The following is a 16,695-nucleotide window of genomic DNA, read 5'->3' as shown; positions in this document are numbered from 1 at the left end:
ACGAGTCCTCTCCTGCCTGGGATTCCTCCGATGCATCCTTGCGTGTAACGCCTACTGCTGCTGGCGCTGCTGTTGTTGCTGCTGGGAGTCGATGGTCATCCCAGAGGGGAAGCCGTAAGACCACTTTTACTACTTCCACCAAGCAATTGACTGTCCAACAGTCCTTTGCGAGGAAGATGAAATATCACAGCAGTCATCCTGCTGCAAAGCGGATAACTGAGGCCTTGGCATCCTGGGCGGTGAGAAACGTGGTTCCGGTATCCATCATTACTGCAGAGCCAACTTGTTGGAGGTACTGTGTCCCCGGTACCAAATACCATCTAGGTTCCATTTCTCTAGGCAGGCGATACCGAAAATGTACACAGACCTCAGAAAAAGACTCACCAGTGTCCTAAAAAATGCAGTTGTACCCAATGTCCACTTAACCACGGACATGTGGACAAGTGGAGCAGGGCAGGCTCAGGACTATATGACTGTGACAGCCCACTGGGTAGATGTATGGACTCCCGCCGCAAGAACAGCAGCGGCGGCACCAGTAGCAGCATCTCGCAAACGCCAACTCTTTCCTAGGCAGGCTACGCTTTGTATCACCGCTTTCCAGAATACGCACACAGCTGAAAACCTCTTACGGCAACTGAGGAAGATCATCGCGGAATGGCTTACCCCAATTGGACTCTCCTGTGGATTTGTGGCATCGGACAACACCAACAATATTGTGTGTGCATTAAATCTGGGCAAATTCCAGCACGTCCCATGTTTTGCACATACCTTGAATTTGGTGGTGCAGAATTATTTAAAAAAACGACAGGGGCGTGCAAGAGATGCTGTCGGTGGCCAAAAGAACTGCTGGTGAGAAAATTGTCAAGTCAAGCGGAACGCGACCTGTCAACATCTCCTCCTTCACATTCTCCCGCAACTGGGGGTGCGAGGAAAAGGCTCAGAATTCCGAGCCCACCCGCTGGCGGTGATGCAGGGCAGTCTGGAGCGACTGCTGATGCTGACATCTGGTCCGGACTGAAGGACCTGACAACGATTACGGACATGTCGTCTACTGTCACTGCATATGATTCTCTCCCCATTGAAAGAATGGTGGAGGATTATATGAGTGACCGCATCCAAGTAGGCACGTCAGACAGTCCGTACTTATACTGGCAGGAAAAAGAGGCAATTTGGAGGCCCTTGCACAAACTGGCTTTATTCTACCTAAGTTGCCCTCCCACAAGTGTGTACTCCGAAAGAGTGTTTAGTGCCGCCGCTCACCTTGTCAGCAATCGGCGTACGAGGTTACATCCAGAAAATGTGGAGAAGATGATGTTCATTAAAATGAATTATAATCGGTAAACACAAGTGCATACCTCGGTGTACTCTACGTAATACGCCCGCTCTCCGCTCACCAGCAATGGAGACAATTCGCAGTGCTATGTGAATTTACACCACCCGCAACTGTGATGTAGATATTTCACTATACATATAACCAACGGCAAATCATCATCTGTCCGACCCTCATGACCTCATAATTACTATTATGGACAAATTCCTAAGATCTTCTACACCAAAACCCCAAAGATACAAGAGTGGCGATAAGCGCGGAGAACCAAGCACCATCTCTCCGCCACGGTCCTCCCAGCCTGTCAGTTTAGACAGCCCAATTGAATCATCGCCTACCATGGCCCCGAAGGCGCCCCCCGCTCCTCCTTCCTATTCAGATATAGTGAAAGCAATTAAAGAAACGGTGGAACCTTTACTACAAGCTCAGGCAGATAAATTTGACAGCAGTGTCGGACCTAAAATCAGAGCTCAGCTCTATGTCTCGCAGAATCTCGGTAAACGAAAATCGGATTGGCGTTAACTTTAAAGAAATTGAAGACCTTAAAGAGCAAGTCGTCTCTCTAACAACTACACGCCAACATATGATGATGAAGATAGACGACCTAGAAAATCGTTCGATACGTAACAATTTGCGTATTGTGGGTCTTAAAGAAACACTGAGAGGCCCTGATCTTCTGAAATTCCTCCTCTCCGATTTACCAGACCTTCTGGGTATCCCTGAAGAACTCTCATCGATGGAAGTTGAGCGAGCCCATAGACTAGGACCCCCACGTGAGACTAACCAATCTAGACCCCGTCCGGTCATCTTCAAGTGCTTAAACTTCAGACATAAAGAACTGATATGGTCTGCGGCCCGAAGCAAAGGACCACTCCAATGGGAAGGACAACGGCTGTTTCTCTTTCAGGATTACTCTGCGGAAGTCTCTAGAGCCAGGAGAGAAATGTCCCCATTGTGCTCTCACCTAGTGAAAAATGGTATCCGATTTGCTCTTCTCTACCCAGCACGGCTGCGCAACTTCACCCCACAGGGTCCGAAAGATTTCACTTCGGTGGATTCGGCTAAGAGCTTTATAATGGAGCTGGGTAAAACCACGCGGTCGCCTTTGACCTCACCACCATCCTCTCCAAACAAGGCGGTGGACATTGACTGAAACCTGATGCCGGGACTTCATTCACGTTCTTATACTGCTTGATATAGTTGCTAATTCTACTATATTGTGAGGTAATTTAGATTTAACCCCCATTATGACTATTTAGAAAAGCACTTCTTTTTCTATACGAGCCATTGGGATATTTCCTTGAAGTTATTATTCTCATATTGCCTGTTGGTTATTTAGTTATTTCTACTGTTCTACATTACAGCGGGTCCACACTGAAAGTTTATACCGATGTATGCTGGTGTAGATGCCCTTATATGTTATCTTTACCTTCGTCTTTATTTCCACCTCTTTCTCTCCATTCTAACCTCTCTTACTGTCCTCTCCGTTACCTCTTGTTTACAGATGCTTAGCCGGTTGGGATGGGAAGTGTATATTCTTATGATGCTCTGGATTACTTGTGTAATGATATTTCTTATCACAAGACCTCTTACTATCCTCCTATATTCCTCTGATAATGTCATAAATGTCACAACTTAATATAATATCATGGAATGTTAGGGGTATTAACTCTCCTATCAAACGGAGACGCATTCTCACATACCTAAATAAGATAAAGGCTGATGTCACTATGCTTCAAGAGACACATCTGACCCCTCCTGAACATGCTAAACTTACCATGCTTAGGCAAGAGGTTGTAGCATCTTCTTCATTTTCTTCTAAAGCAAGGGGGGTCGTTATCCTAATCCGTGAGGGAGTGGTGTTTGATATACATCATCAGATTATAGACCCTCTAGGCAGATACATTGTCCTAGATATCACCTTAGAAGGCACCAGATTAACCTTGTGCAACATCTATGCCCCGGCTGTGTATGATAAATCATTCTATCTGGAGATAACGAATATTCTTCGCCCATATTCGCATGCCTCTCTTATCCTTGGAGGTGATATGAATATGGTGTCCTCTTTGATTTTGGACAGGAAGGGTACCTCATCTCGAAGGTCCCGACTACCCAAGATCAACCTAGATTATGTGTCTACACAGCTGGGACTGATTGATGTGTGGCGCCTCCATAACCCTGTAGAATTAGAATACACTTACTACTCTTCAGCCCATAATTCCTTTTCGCGTATAGATTACTTCCTTGTCTCCACCGACCTGTCACCCAGGATCACTGACACAGCTATTAACCCTATAACTATCTCAGACCACGCCCCCATCTCACTGGTGCTTCAGGGTAGGTTCACGCTGGGTACTAATTCACACTGGAGGTTTCCTGCCAAGATGGCTTCTTCTCCAGATTTTAAAACTATGTTGATGAACTCCTGGGACTCCTATGCTCTCAACAACTCTGACCATACGTCTGACCCTGCCTTATTTTGGCAGACTGCTAAAGCTGTTTTACGAGGAGATATTATCGCATACGTGACAAAATATAAACGAGACCAAGAAGCAACATATAGGGCAGCACAATCTGCACTCACTTCCTCATTTCAAAACTTTAAATCCTCACCTACGCTAACTAACAAGCAGAAATATAGAGACGCTAAGACCCAGTTTGATCATACCCTGACACATATGGATAATAGATTTCTTATGGCGGGTAAATATAAATTTTTTCAATATGGGGACAAACCGAGCCGAATGCTTTCCAATTTAATTAACTCCGACAAGGGACCCCAGTACGTGACAGCTTTGAGGGATTCGACCTCAGCTGTGCAGACCGAGGGGAAGGCGATCACAGACATCTTTTACTCCTTTTTTAGTGATCTCTATTCACATAGTAACGTTGACCAAACTACCAAAACCTCCTTCTGGGACACATTACAATTACCTCAGATCTCCTCAGATCAATCAGACTCCCTTACGGCTCCTGTCACTATCACTGAAGTGACGGAGGCTATAAAAGCCCTTAAACAGCTGAAGACCCCAGGCCCTGATGGTTTATCTGGGGAATTCTTTAAATTACTCTCACCTAAAATAGTAGACTCTCTAACAGCCTTTTTTAACTCAATTTTTTCCAACCTTACTATCCCACACCATTTTAACTCAGCCCTGATCCGAGTTATACCCAAACCTGGCAAAGACCCACTTCTCCCGTCTTCTTACCGCCCTATCTCCTTACTTAATGTAGACTACAAATTATTTACTAAACTATTAGCAGACCGACTAAAATTTATCTTGCCTGAAATAATCCACAGTGATCAAACCGGTTTTATCTCAGGCAGGCACTCGGTGACCAATATCCGTAAAGTTCTAACAGTTCTACAATCCCTGAGGGGGGTGGAGGGGGATGGCCCCGCTTTCCTATTATCATTAGATGCGGAAAAGGCATTTGACCTGGTGACATGGGATCACCTATTTGAGACACTCCGACGCTTCGGATTTTCAGACCAATTTGTGAACATTATACACACCATATACCGTAATGCATCTACGCAAGTTTTCACAAATCGACATTTATCTAAACCCTTAACGATTCATAGGGGGACCAGACAGGGTTGCCCCTTATCCCCTTTACTTTTTGCGGCAGCATTAGAACCCCTGGCGGTAGCACTGAGACAATTGTCAGCTTTCTCGGGAATATCAGTAGGAAAGAAAGAAGTTAAACTTGGACTATTTGCAGATGATATGATCCTATTTGTCTCTAACCCCCGTACTTCGATACCTGCTATCTTTGATACCATACATTGCTTTAGCACCTTTGCTGGTTATCGTATAAATACCCATAAATCTGAACTACTCCCTCTGACTGACACAACAGATCCTCTTCTCTACTCCGAATTCTCTTCCCAATTCACGCTGACCCCTACTAAACTGAAATATCTAGGTATTTATATTCCCTCGGAACTCTCCCGGCTATATATATTTAATTATACGCCTATTATTCAACAAATTAAAACACGATTAGAATCCTGGAAGGACCTTAAACTTTCTCTGTTGGGCAGAATAGTGGTGATAAAAGCTATTATTTTCCCTAAACTGGCTTATCTGCTTCAAATGCTCCCTATTACAATCACTAAGCAGGACGCCCTACTCTGCTCACAAATATTTTCAAAGTTTATTTGGAAAAATTCAAAACCACGTATGCCCAAAGCCCGCACCTATGTTAATAAACGAAAAGGCGGACTGAGTATGCCCAATGTAATGATGTTCGCCAGATCAGCATTATTTAAGTTCGCCTCAGATTGGCTACTGCGGTCAGACATATTCACGAACCTAGAACTGGAAGAGGCACTGTTCTCTCCTTATTCCCCTGCAGCTCTACTCCACACGCCGAGATCTGGACTACCCCAAGAAGTTAGGAATAATATCTTATTCTGGGATACCTATAGGGCCTGGACCTCTACCCATAAATTATTTCGTACTGACCCATTTGAGTCACCATACATACCCTTATGGGGTAACCCCAATTTCCCCTCCTCTTTGGATAATTGTCACTTCTACACATGGAAATGTAAGGGGATAAACACCATTAAAGATGTCTTTGATCCTGGTGGACAGATGCTCTCCTTTATGCAATTTCGTGACAAATTCTCATTACCCCACTCCAACTTTTTCATGTTTCTCCAAGCGCGTCATTATGTCAACTCTCTTCATGACCCCTTAGGCAAAGGGGCCTCTAATCGAATAATTCTTGACACTCTCACATTTTGCAGACTAAATCCCTACAAAATTCGATACCTTTACAATGACCTAATTGAGGTGTCAGCCCCCTCTTGGTCCCCCCTCTCTGACTCCTGGCAGAAGGAGCTCCCAGAGATACCCGAGATGGGCGGCATCTCTGCAAACACTGACCTAGTCCTTAAGGCTCTAAAATCCGCTACACTACAAGAAATACATTTAAGGACAGTAAATAGGATGTATATATCCCCCTCCCAAAGACAACACTTCCGCCCGGGTGAGACGGACAAGTGCCCTAAATGTGGAGTAAATGGAGCATCCCTTGCACACAATTTTTGGTTATGTGGAAAAATTAAACGATTCTGGTGTAAGATTCTCCAGTATTTATCCCGACTACTCAAATTAACTCTCCCTGGGGTAGCGAGTCCGCTGTTGTTCGCTGACTTTTCACCCTGGTTGGTACGATTTGATCTCACCCCAATGATCCCGCTGCTAACTGTGATGGTTACAGTGGCAAAGCAGGTGATACTGAGGCACTGGATATATAAAACTGCCCCAACGGTAGGAGAATGGGAATCCGCTTTACTAGACGTACTATTTTGTGAGAGACAAATGGCCACTTTCCAAATTGAAAATGGAGTTATACTTTTCCATAAAAAGTGGGGACCCTATATAGAGAGTTTACCTACGGATAAACGTGAATGTATTTGGAGGGTATTCCGAGACACAACGTGGTACTGGACTAGTCGGATAGCGGGCATTATCACCTGATTTCCGGTACTCAAACAAAGTTCATGAGTTGACTCCACTTATAACATTGACTCTCCCAAGACAGGATACTACACACTACAGTGTCTACTCCGAAACCATGATTTCACCTCCTTATCCAGAGTATATATCAGACTAACTCCCCCCCACCCCCCCACCCCCCTTCCGGCAATATATACGCCACCTATCTATGGTATATCTGTAATATTTCCTTCTTATTACTTTCTATCTCTGTCCTTTCCTTTCCTTTCCTGTTTCTCCTTCTTCACAGCCGTGATAATCAGAATACATATTATATAGATTGTTTATTGTTGGGGAGAGTGGTACACCTTGGTGAAACCTACCCCCCTAATATTGTTGATAGACAGCTGTGTTGATATTACTCTATGTGAAATATCTTTAGTTTTCTCTCTCTTCTACTACAAAAAAAAAACAAAAAAGCCGTACAGCCTTCAATTTTTTGTATTTTATTCGTTATTGAACCTGATTGTTTGTCACTGCTGACTATTAATGTAAAGTGATTACTGCTAATTTACGTTGTGACTCTTTGGCTGTCTAATAAAGAAATTTATAAAAAAAAAAAAAAAAATGAATTATAATCAATTCCTCCGTGGAGACATTGACCAGCAGCAATTGCCTCCACAAAGTACACAGGGAGCTGAGATGGTGGATTCCAGTGGGGACGAATTGATAATCTGTGAGGAGGGGGATGTACACGGTGATATATCGGAGGATGATGATGAGGTGGACATCTTGCCTCTGTAGAGCCAGTTTGTGCAAGGAGAGATTAATTGCTTCTTTTTTGGTGGGGGTCCAAACCAACCCGTCATTTCAGTCACAGTCGTGTGGCAGACCCTGTCACTGAAATGATGGGTTGGTTAAAGTGTGCATGTCCTGTTTATACAACATAAGGGTGGGTGGGAGGGCCCAAGGACAATTCCATCTTGCAACTCTTTTTTCTTTAATTTTTCTTTGCGTCATGTGCTGTTTGGGGAGTAGTTTTTTGAAGGGCCAGCCTGCGTGACACTGCAGTGCCACTCCTAGATGGGCCAGGTGTTTGTGTCGGCCACTAGGGTCGCTTAGCTTACTCACACAGCTACCTCATTGCGCCTCTTTTTTTCTTTGCGTCATGTGCTGTTTGGGGAGTAGTTTTTTGAAGGGCCAGCCTGCGTGACACTGCAGTGCCACTCCTAGATGGGCCAGGTGTTTGTGTCGGCCACTAGGGTCGCTTAGCTTACTCACACAGCTACCTCATTGCGCCTCTTTTTTTCTTTGCGTCATGTGCTGTTTGGGGAGTAGTTTTTTGAAGGGCCAGCCTGCGTGACACTGCAGTGCCACTCCTAGATGGGCCAGGTGTTTGTGTCGGCCACTAGGGTCGCTTAGCTTACTCACACAGCTACCTCATTGCGCCTCTTTTTTTCTTTGCGTCATGTGCTGTTTGGGGAGTAGTTTTTTGAAGGGCCAGCCTGCGTGACACTGCAGTGCCACTCCTAGATGGGCCAGGTGTTTGTGTCGGCCACTAGGGTCGCTTAGCTTACTCACACAGCTACCTCATTGCGCCTCTTTTTTTCTTTGCGTCATGTGCTGTTTGGGGAGTAGTTTTTTGAAGGGCCAGCCTGCGTGACACTGCAGTGCCACTCCTAGATGGGCCAGGTGTTTGTGTCGGCCACTAGGGTCGCTTAGCTTACTCACACAGCTACCTCATTGCGCCTCTTTTTTTCTTTGCGTCATGTGCTGTTTGGGGAGTAGTTTTTTGAAGGGCCAGCCTGCGTGACACTGCAGTGCCACTCCTAGATGGGCCAGGTGTTTGTGTCGGCCACTAGGGTCGCTTAGCTTACTCACACAGCTACCTCATTGCGCCTCTTTTTTTCTTTGCGTCATGTGCTGTTTGGGGAGTAGTTTTTTGAAGGGCCAGCCTGGGTGACACTGCAGTGCCACTCCTAGATGGGCCAGGTGTTTGTGTCGGCCACTTGGGTCGCTTAGCTTAGCCATCCAGCGACCTCGGTGCAAATTTTAGGACTAAAAATAATATTGTGAGGTGTGAGGTGTTCAGAATAGACTGAAAATGAGTGGAAATTATGGTTATTGAGGTTAATAATACTTTGGGATCAAAATGACCCCCAAATTCTATGATTTAAGCTGTTTTTGAGGGTTTTTTGAAAAAAACACCCGAATCCAAAACACACCCGAATCCGAAAAAAAAAAATTTGGTGAGGTTATGCCAAAACGCGTTCGAACCCAAAACACGGCCGCGGAACCGAACCCAAAACCAAAACACAAAACCCGAAAAATTTCCGGCGCTCATCACTATATTCCACCCTCACAAGGTACCAGGTGCGGCAGCCATCTTGGGCGCTCAGCGTAGGATTACCCAGGGTGAAATAGTCCACCCTTAGAAGAGATGACACAAAATAGGAGTGATTTCAGAGTCCTACAGTTCAGAGTAGGGTTCCATCAAAACCATCAGGCCTATGTATTTTTCATCCCATCCACAAGTGTACCATATGGGGCAGCCATGTTGGGCGCACTTTGAAGGTTACACTGTGGGAGGTGAGCCATAAAAGGGCCAAGTTCATATATGGGAAGACTGATGCTTATGTAGTAGTATGATGTACCCTGCATGTAGGGCACAATGGAAAGGTGTGCAATCAGTGGAGGTAAACATTACAGGAAAAACACACATACCCTCCAACATGACCCGCCCCACCAGGCACAAAACGCTCCGTCTCCGGACCTCCCTCCCAATCCATTACTGCCATCACCTGTGAAGAAACAGCTTTCTTATCATTTAACTAGTTCAACACAGGTGATGGAAATCATAAATCAAAAGGGAAGTCCAGAAACAGAGCACCCTGCACCCAGTGGGGCGGGCCACGCCGGAGGGTCTGAACACATGGTGGGGTGGAAGCGAGCAATGAAGAGAAAAAAAAATAAAAAAGACACAATAGCAGGTACTGTAACTAGTGGAAGAAGTAGGATTGGGATAACATTTTGATCCGATCTGTAGGCTTTGTTAATGTGTGATTATTACCAGTTATTTATATAGCGCACACATATTCTGCAGCGCTTTACAGAGAATATTTGCCCATTCACATCAGTCCCTGCCCCAGATAAGCTTTTATTTTCTGTTTAAATTGTGTAACCCAGTGGTTTCCAAACTTTTCTGAGTCACGGCGCCGTAGAATATCAGAATTTTTTTCACGGCACCCCTAGGCCAAAAATTTCTTATTGAGAAATTTAGAAATAAATATTACATTAAGTAGATCATGTTTATATGTCATCCTTAGGGTCAGTTGTGTGTGAGGGACAATATTTACTTCTGTTTGGCCACATATTTTATGACTGGCATCCACCAGCACTGGTTTTGCATATTTATTATTTATTTATTAGCAGTTTCTTATATAGCGCAGCATATTCCGTTGCGCTTTACAATTAGAACAACAATTATAGAACAAAACTGGGCAAAGACAGACAGACAGAGGTAGGAAGGCCCTGCTCGCAAGCTTACAATCTATAGGGAAATAGGCATTGATACACAAGGATAGATGCTACCTGTCACATAATGGTTCCCCAGGTTGCTAGGTTCTTATATGATATGATCACCCAGCAATGTTGGAAGACAATATGTGAGTTTATGTGGACTGTACAGAGGGGATGTAACTTGATAGGGAAGCTGTGAAGGTTATGTGTGTGGGTCTGAAATTTGGTAGGCTTGTCTGAAGAGATGAGTTTTCAGAGAACGTTTAAAGGTTTGGAGACTAGAGGAGAGTCTTATTGTGCGTGGGAGTGCATTCCACAGAGTGGGTGAAGCCCGGGTAAAGTCCTGTAATTTTGAGTGGGAACAGGTAATGCATGTGGATGAGAGACGCAGATCTTGTGCAGAGCGGAGAGGTCTGGTAGGGAGATATTTTGAGATGAGTGAGGAGATGTATGATGGTGCAGTTTGGTTAATAGCCTTGTATGTAAGTAAAAGTATTTTATATTTGACACGGTAGAATACCGGTAACCAATGGAGGGACTGACAGAGCGGATCAGCAGATGAAGAACGTCTGGCGAGGAAGATTAGCCTCGCAGCTGCATTTAAAATGGATTGAAGTGGTGATAGCCTATGTTTGGGAAGACCAGTAAGGAGACTATTACAATAATCAATGCGGGAGATGATGAGTGCATGGATTAGAGTTTTTGCAGTGTCTTGTGTAAGATAAGGGCGTATTTTGGATATGTTTTTAAGGTGCATGTAACATGATTTAGAGACAGATTGAATGTGTGGAACAAAGGACAGTTCAGAGTCAAGGGTGACACCTAGGCAACGAGCTTGTGGGGTGGGGTGGATAGTTGCATTGTCAACAGTTATAGAGATATCAGGTTGGTAACTACTCTTAGCTGGTGGGAAAATAATTAATTCGGTTTTGGAAATGTTGAGTTTGAGGTGGCGAGATGACATCCAAGATGAAATGGCAGACAGGCATCCAGTGACACGAGCCAATACTGGTGGTGACAAATCTGGGGAGGATAGGTAGATTTGAGTATCATCAGCATACAAATGATACTGAAACCCAAAGGAGCTGATTAGTTTACCAAGAGAGGAGGTATAGATTGAGAAAAGCAGAGGACCTAAGACTGAGCCTTGCGGTACTCCAACTGATAGAGGTAGAGAAGAGGAGGTAGAATCAGAGAAGTGAACACTGAAAGAGCGATTAGATAGGTAGGATGAGAACCAAGAAAGGGCAGTGTCCTGAAGACCTAGGGATTGTAGTGTTTGTATGAGAAGAGAGTGGTCAACAGTGTCAAAAGCAGCAGAGAGATCTAGAAGAATAAGTAGTGTGTAATGGCCTTTTGATCTAGCAGTGACTAGATCATTCACTACTTTGGTCAGTGCCGTCTCTGTGGAGTGTTGGGCACGAAAGCCTGACTGAAGTGGATCCAATAAGTTGTGCGAGTTAAGAAAGTGTGTAAGGCGAGTGTAGGCAAGCCTCTCAAGTAGCTTGGAGGGACTGGGTAGCTGAGAAATGGGACGGTAGTTAGAGAGTGTGTTTGGGTCAGAGTTGTGTTTTTTTAGAATGGGAGTAATGACTGCATGTTTAAACAGAGAGGGAAAGATACCAGTAGAGAGAGAGAGATTACAGATTTTAGTTAAGGTTGGGATAAGCACAGGAGACAAAGTTTTACTGACCTGTGAGGGTATAGGATCAAGAGGAGAGGTAGTGGAGTAGGAGGATGAAAAGAGTGTTGATACTTCATCTTCACTTGTGGGATCAAATGAAGAGAAAGTGCCAGAGGGTTCAGGTAGGGAATTGAGCAGGTCACTGGCTGAGTTAGAGCATACCATTTCATCTCGGATTTTATCAATCTTATCCTTGAAGTAGGAAGCAAGTTCTTGTGCACGGATAGTAGCTAGTGGGGGAGGTGAGGGAGGGTAAAGAAGTGATTTAAATGTATTAAAAAGTCGCTTGGGGTTGTTGGCATGATAAGAGATGAGAGATTGGAAATATGTTTGTTTGGCAGTGTCCAGGGCCTGACGATAGGAGTGGTAGGTAGTCTTATATGTGAGAAAGTCACTTGGATTCTGAGATTTCCGCCACTGACGTTCTACTTTACGTGACAGTTTTTGTAGGTGTCTTGTTGATTTAGAGTGCCATGGTTGGCATCTAAGCCTACGTGGAGTGTGATGGGTAGCTGGAGCCACTTCATCAAGGGCACTCTCTAGGGTCTGGTGCAGGTGTGATACAGCAGTGTCAGGTGTAGTAAATGTCGAGATTGGTGAGAGCAGTTGTTGCAGAGAAGTGGAAAGTTGTTGAAAATGTATATTGTTAGTATTTAGCATATTATATTGACCATGAATAATTTGAATTGGTCCTGGACCACCACCCAGGGCATCCCTGCAAGTGTCCCGAGGCACCCCGGGGAGCCACGGCACACAGTTTGGGAACCTCTGGTGTAACCACTTAACTGCCAATTTCTTTTCTCCAAAAAAACACTCTGCAATTGTTGCTGTTTTTTTAATTATTTTTTAGGATCGAGAACATCTATTTAAAACTATTTAAAACTTTTCTAAAATGTACGTCAGTGTAGTTTGGTTAATGGCCTTGTTTGTGAGTGAAAGTATTTTCTATTGAATACGGTAGCATACAGGTAACCAATGGAGGGATTGACAGAGCAGATCAGCATACGATAAATGTCTAGCGAGGAAGATTAGATTGCTATAAAAGCGATCCATATATGTATTATTGTGCTTAAGTGTATTCATGTACTGTATGTCATATCTGTAAGCAATATGTCTCTTGATACAGAATCTGTTCCACCAATAAGCAATAATAATAACTCGCTTCCACACCTGCAAAAGGGGAGGCTGAGTAAAGGCCAGTACACACGGGGAGATGGACCCAGAGATGTGTGCTGAGCGATCTAGCACGAACACTCAGCACACATCTCTCCCCCGCTCAGCACACAGCACGATGTGTGATGAGCGGGGGAGCGCCAATCTAGCACCAGCGATAGTGCCACGCATCGCTATCGCTGTGGGGCATACACATGGAGAGATCCGTGCTTAACTTCTAAGCAATCTAGTCAGATTTCTTAGAATTTAAGCACGGATCTCTCCGTGTGTACCCCACTTAACTTCATGGCTTGTTACTAGTTAAGAAATTAGTAATATTATCTGATAAGGGTAGCAATGTAGAGAACAATGTAACCAAAGTATAAAGGACATAAAGCAATGAAACAATGTATAGTATGTGATGAAGATAAATGACACAAAGCAGTGACATATAATAAAACACTGAATATGACAATATCTGACAGTAATTCAATAGAATAACAATGACAATGATAAATGGGCAGGTCCAAAATTACAATAACTTCAGAGAACTAATGGTTAGAATTTGTTTTATACTCTAGGCATCTACTATGTGGCTGCTATGATCATATTGTATATTGAATGGCATAGAGGAGACATGGATGACAGGTTGAATCTAACACCTACTAATTGTACATTCTGGGCCATTACTAAAGGGGGGTACTCACGGAGCGATCGCTGCTTAAAATCTAAGCAATCTGACTAGATTGCTTAGATTTTAAGCACGATCGCTCCGTGTGTAGCCCCCTCAGCGATAGCGATGCGCAGCCCCGCGCATCGCTATCGCTGCTGCTAGATTGGCCTGTATGCAGGCCAATCTAGCGGGTCGCTCACTTCACCCGCTGGGTGAAGTGAGCGGCCCCCCCGTCTCCCCCCGCGCGCTCAGCACAGATCGCGCTGTGCTGAGCGCCGGGAGAGATGTGTGCTGAGCGGTTCGCTCAGCACACATCTCTCTGCCATCGGCCAGTGAGTACTGGCCTTAAGAATCAGAATTTGAAAACAGATTAACAGATGTATGTCTAGAGGAGGGGTAGGATGATCCCGCACCAGATTACAAGAGGTATACTGATTATTTATTAAGGCATTGTGTAACCAACAATAAGTGATTGTAGATGTGGTGGGTGGACCTCACCTAAGAAGTATAAATTGTGGTTGGTAGTGCTCCTAGGGTTAAATATAAAATACAAGTATTAAAACTTGTATGGGGGTGGCACTCTTATTTGTAAAATTAATGTAAAAGTTACATTTTACAAATAAGAGTGCCCTCCAAAAAGAGGTCAATCTCTCTTTCTGCAATCTGCTAGAACCTCAGTCTTAAGATGGATGTCTAGCAAACTTCACAACCATGCAGGGGCACCACAACCTATTCGGTTGGGGAAAGGAGGAGGGGGGGGGGAGATATACTTTATTCTGTAGATCTACTGTGCCTGCATGGTCATTAGTACATGTTTCAGTGGCTGTTACCGGGGAGGGATCCAGACAATCCCTCTCCTGGTAAATTGTGCAATATGTAACTCATAGATTACAATGGTTTATGCGATTGCTATTGCAATGGGAAACAGGGAAAGTGCAGCAGTTTAATATCTGTTGCAGAACCGCTGTAGTACTTCCAGGGGATACTTATATTTTTAGGGTTTATTACATTTTGGGGTGATTTTGCACAGAATGTATTTAATAAACATAACTGTAACGTGAATGTTTTTATGTACATTACAAGACGAAGAGGCAAGATCCACTCATAACTCACACCCTGGCTGAGGCTGTGCAGGAAAGGTAATGAGACTTTACTGGGTACATTTTTAGCTGTACCCGGTTGTAAATGGAGGGGAGGTCAGGGTGTGCCACGAGGAGGGGATGGGAGGACAAAGTGGAGCTGAGGGGAGGGGGAAGAGGTGAGGAACATATGAAGTGGGAGGTGAGAAGGACGCAGGGCTGGTCCCAGAGAGGGGGCAGCCCACAGTAACTATCTATACACTGTAGGGGTTGGAGCTGGGTGCAGGGGGGAAGACATCCCTGTATATGGTGGCTGCAATGCACCCCAGCCATTACCCGGTAATTTTTGCGCTTCTCAAACATTTTTTGTATTTTATTTTTTTTAGTCTTTCTACAGTCATCCACTATGGGATAATCCTTCCCTTTTTATATTCTATTTTTTTTCAACTAGAAAATAAATAAACAAAAAATAATAATTATTAGCGTTTTGCATTATGCACAATTGATAGGTAGGTGAATGCAATGTTGGCCAATAATTTTAATTGATGTCTTGGCTACTTATATGGTAAATTTACACATGTTCATCCAGTGCCTTCAGCTGTTGCAGCCCAGGCTTGTTGCGTTCCTAACCTTTATTTCTCTGGTGCCAATTGGGGCTTCAACATTTTTTTGTCAATGTAAACCCAATTACCTGCTGCCTTCTGCAAATAAAGATTTTGTTTTGTACATTTATAACGCTGTATTTTATGTATGCAACTTGAGTATTATTTTCTTTAATGTAGCCTTTGACAGATACATTTACAAATGAATGCAGATTTTTAGCACCATGACTCTCTTTGATGTTGTTACATTTCTACTGCTAAGTGAAGCAATCCACTATATGGGTCACCATAAGAGACACCTGCAGGGCATTTATTATCATTTCACTATGTTGTGTTTTCCTGTATGAAATAGCAGAGTTGATGCATCTTTTTTCATTGTACTTTTTGACACTGTTTCCCCCCCCATCAATATTCAGGCTTATTGCCGAGTATTAAACTCTATACAGATTCCTGATCAGTGCCAAATTAAATGTTTTCAGGAGATGTAATATTTACTGAAGCATTTGGCAAAAAATAAAAAAATAAAGAATTGATGAGAATAAAGATACACCCTTCCCCCCAACCCTAAACACTAAAAAGGACAGTTTTATCATTAAAAACACTGCACATGTGTGGAATCTTGCTGTAGTCCTGGGCAGTGGCTTCAGGGCTGTATGGATGGCGGTGCAGTGGTAAAATCGCATAGGGCAAAGTAGCGGCTGCACCAGGGCCGGTGCTAGGGTGTTCGGCGCCCTCCTGCAAACTATAAATTTGCACCCTCCCATACTTTACAAAGCAGTGACACGTATACACATATTGCTCCCTGTAGTAGTGCCGCTTACACACGTAACGCCCCCTGTACCAGTGACGCTTACACACGTAACGCCCCCTGTACCAGTGATGCTTACACACGTAACGCCCCCTGTACCAGTGATGCTTACACACGTAACGCCCCCTGTACCAGTGACGCTTACACACGTAACGCCCCCTGTACCAGTGACGCTTACACACGTAACGCCCCCTGTACCAGGGACGCTTACACACGTAACGCCCCTCTGTACCAGTGACGCCTACACACGTAACGCCACCCTGTACCAGTGATGCATACACACGTAATGCCCCTGTACCAGAGACGCTTACACACGTAATTCCCCCTGTAGCAGTGACGCTTACACACACAACGCCCCCTGTAGCAGTGACGCTTACACACAATATGCCGCACATTCA

Source organism: Pseudophryne corroboree, chromosome 6 (genome assembly GCF_028390025.1).
Source record: "Pseudophryne corroboree isolate aPseCor3 chromosome 6, aPseCor3.hap2, whole genome shotgun sequence".
Classification (NCBI taxonomy): Eukaryota; Metazoa; Chordata; class Amphibia; order Anura; family Myobatrachidae; genus Pseudophryne; species Pseudophryne corroboree.
Note: the sequence above shows the minus strand (reverse complement) of the source record.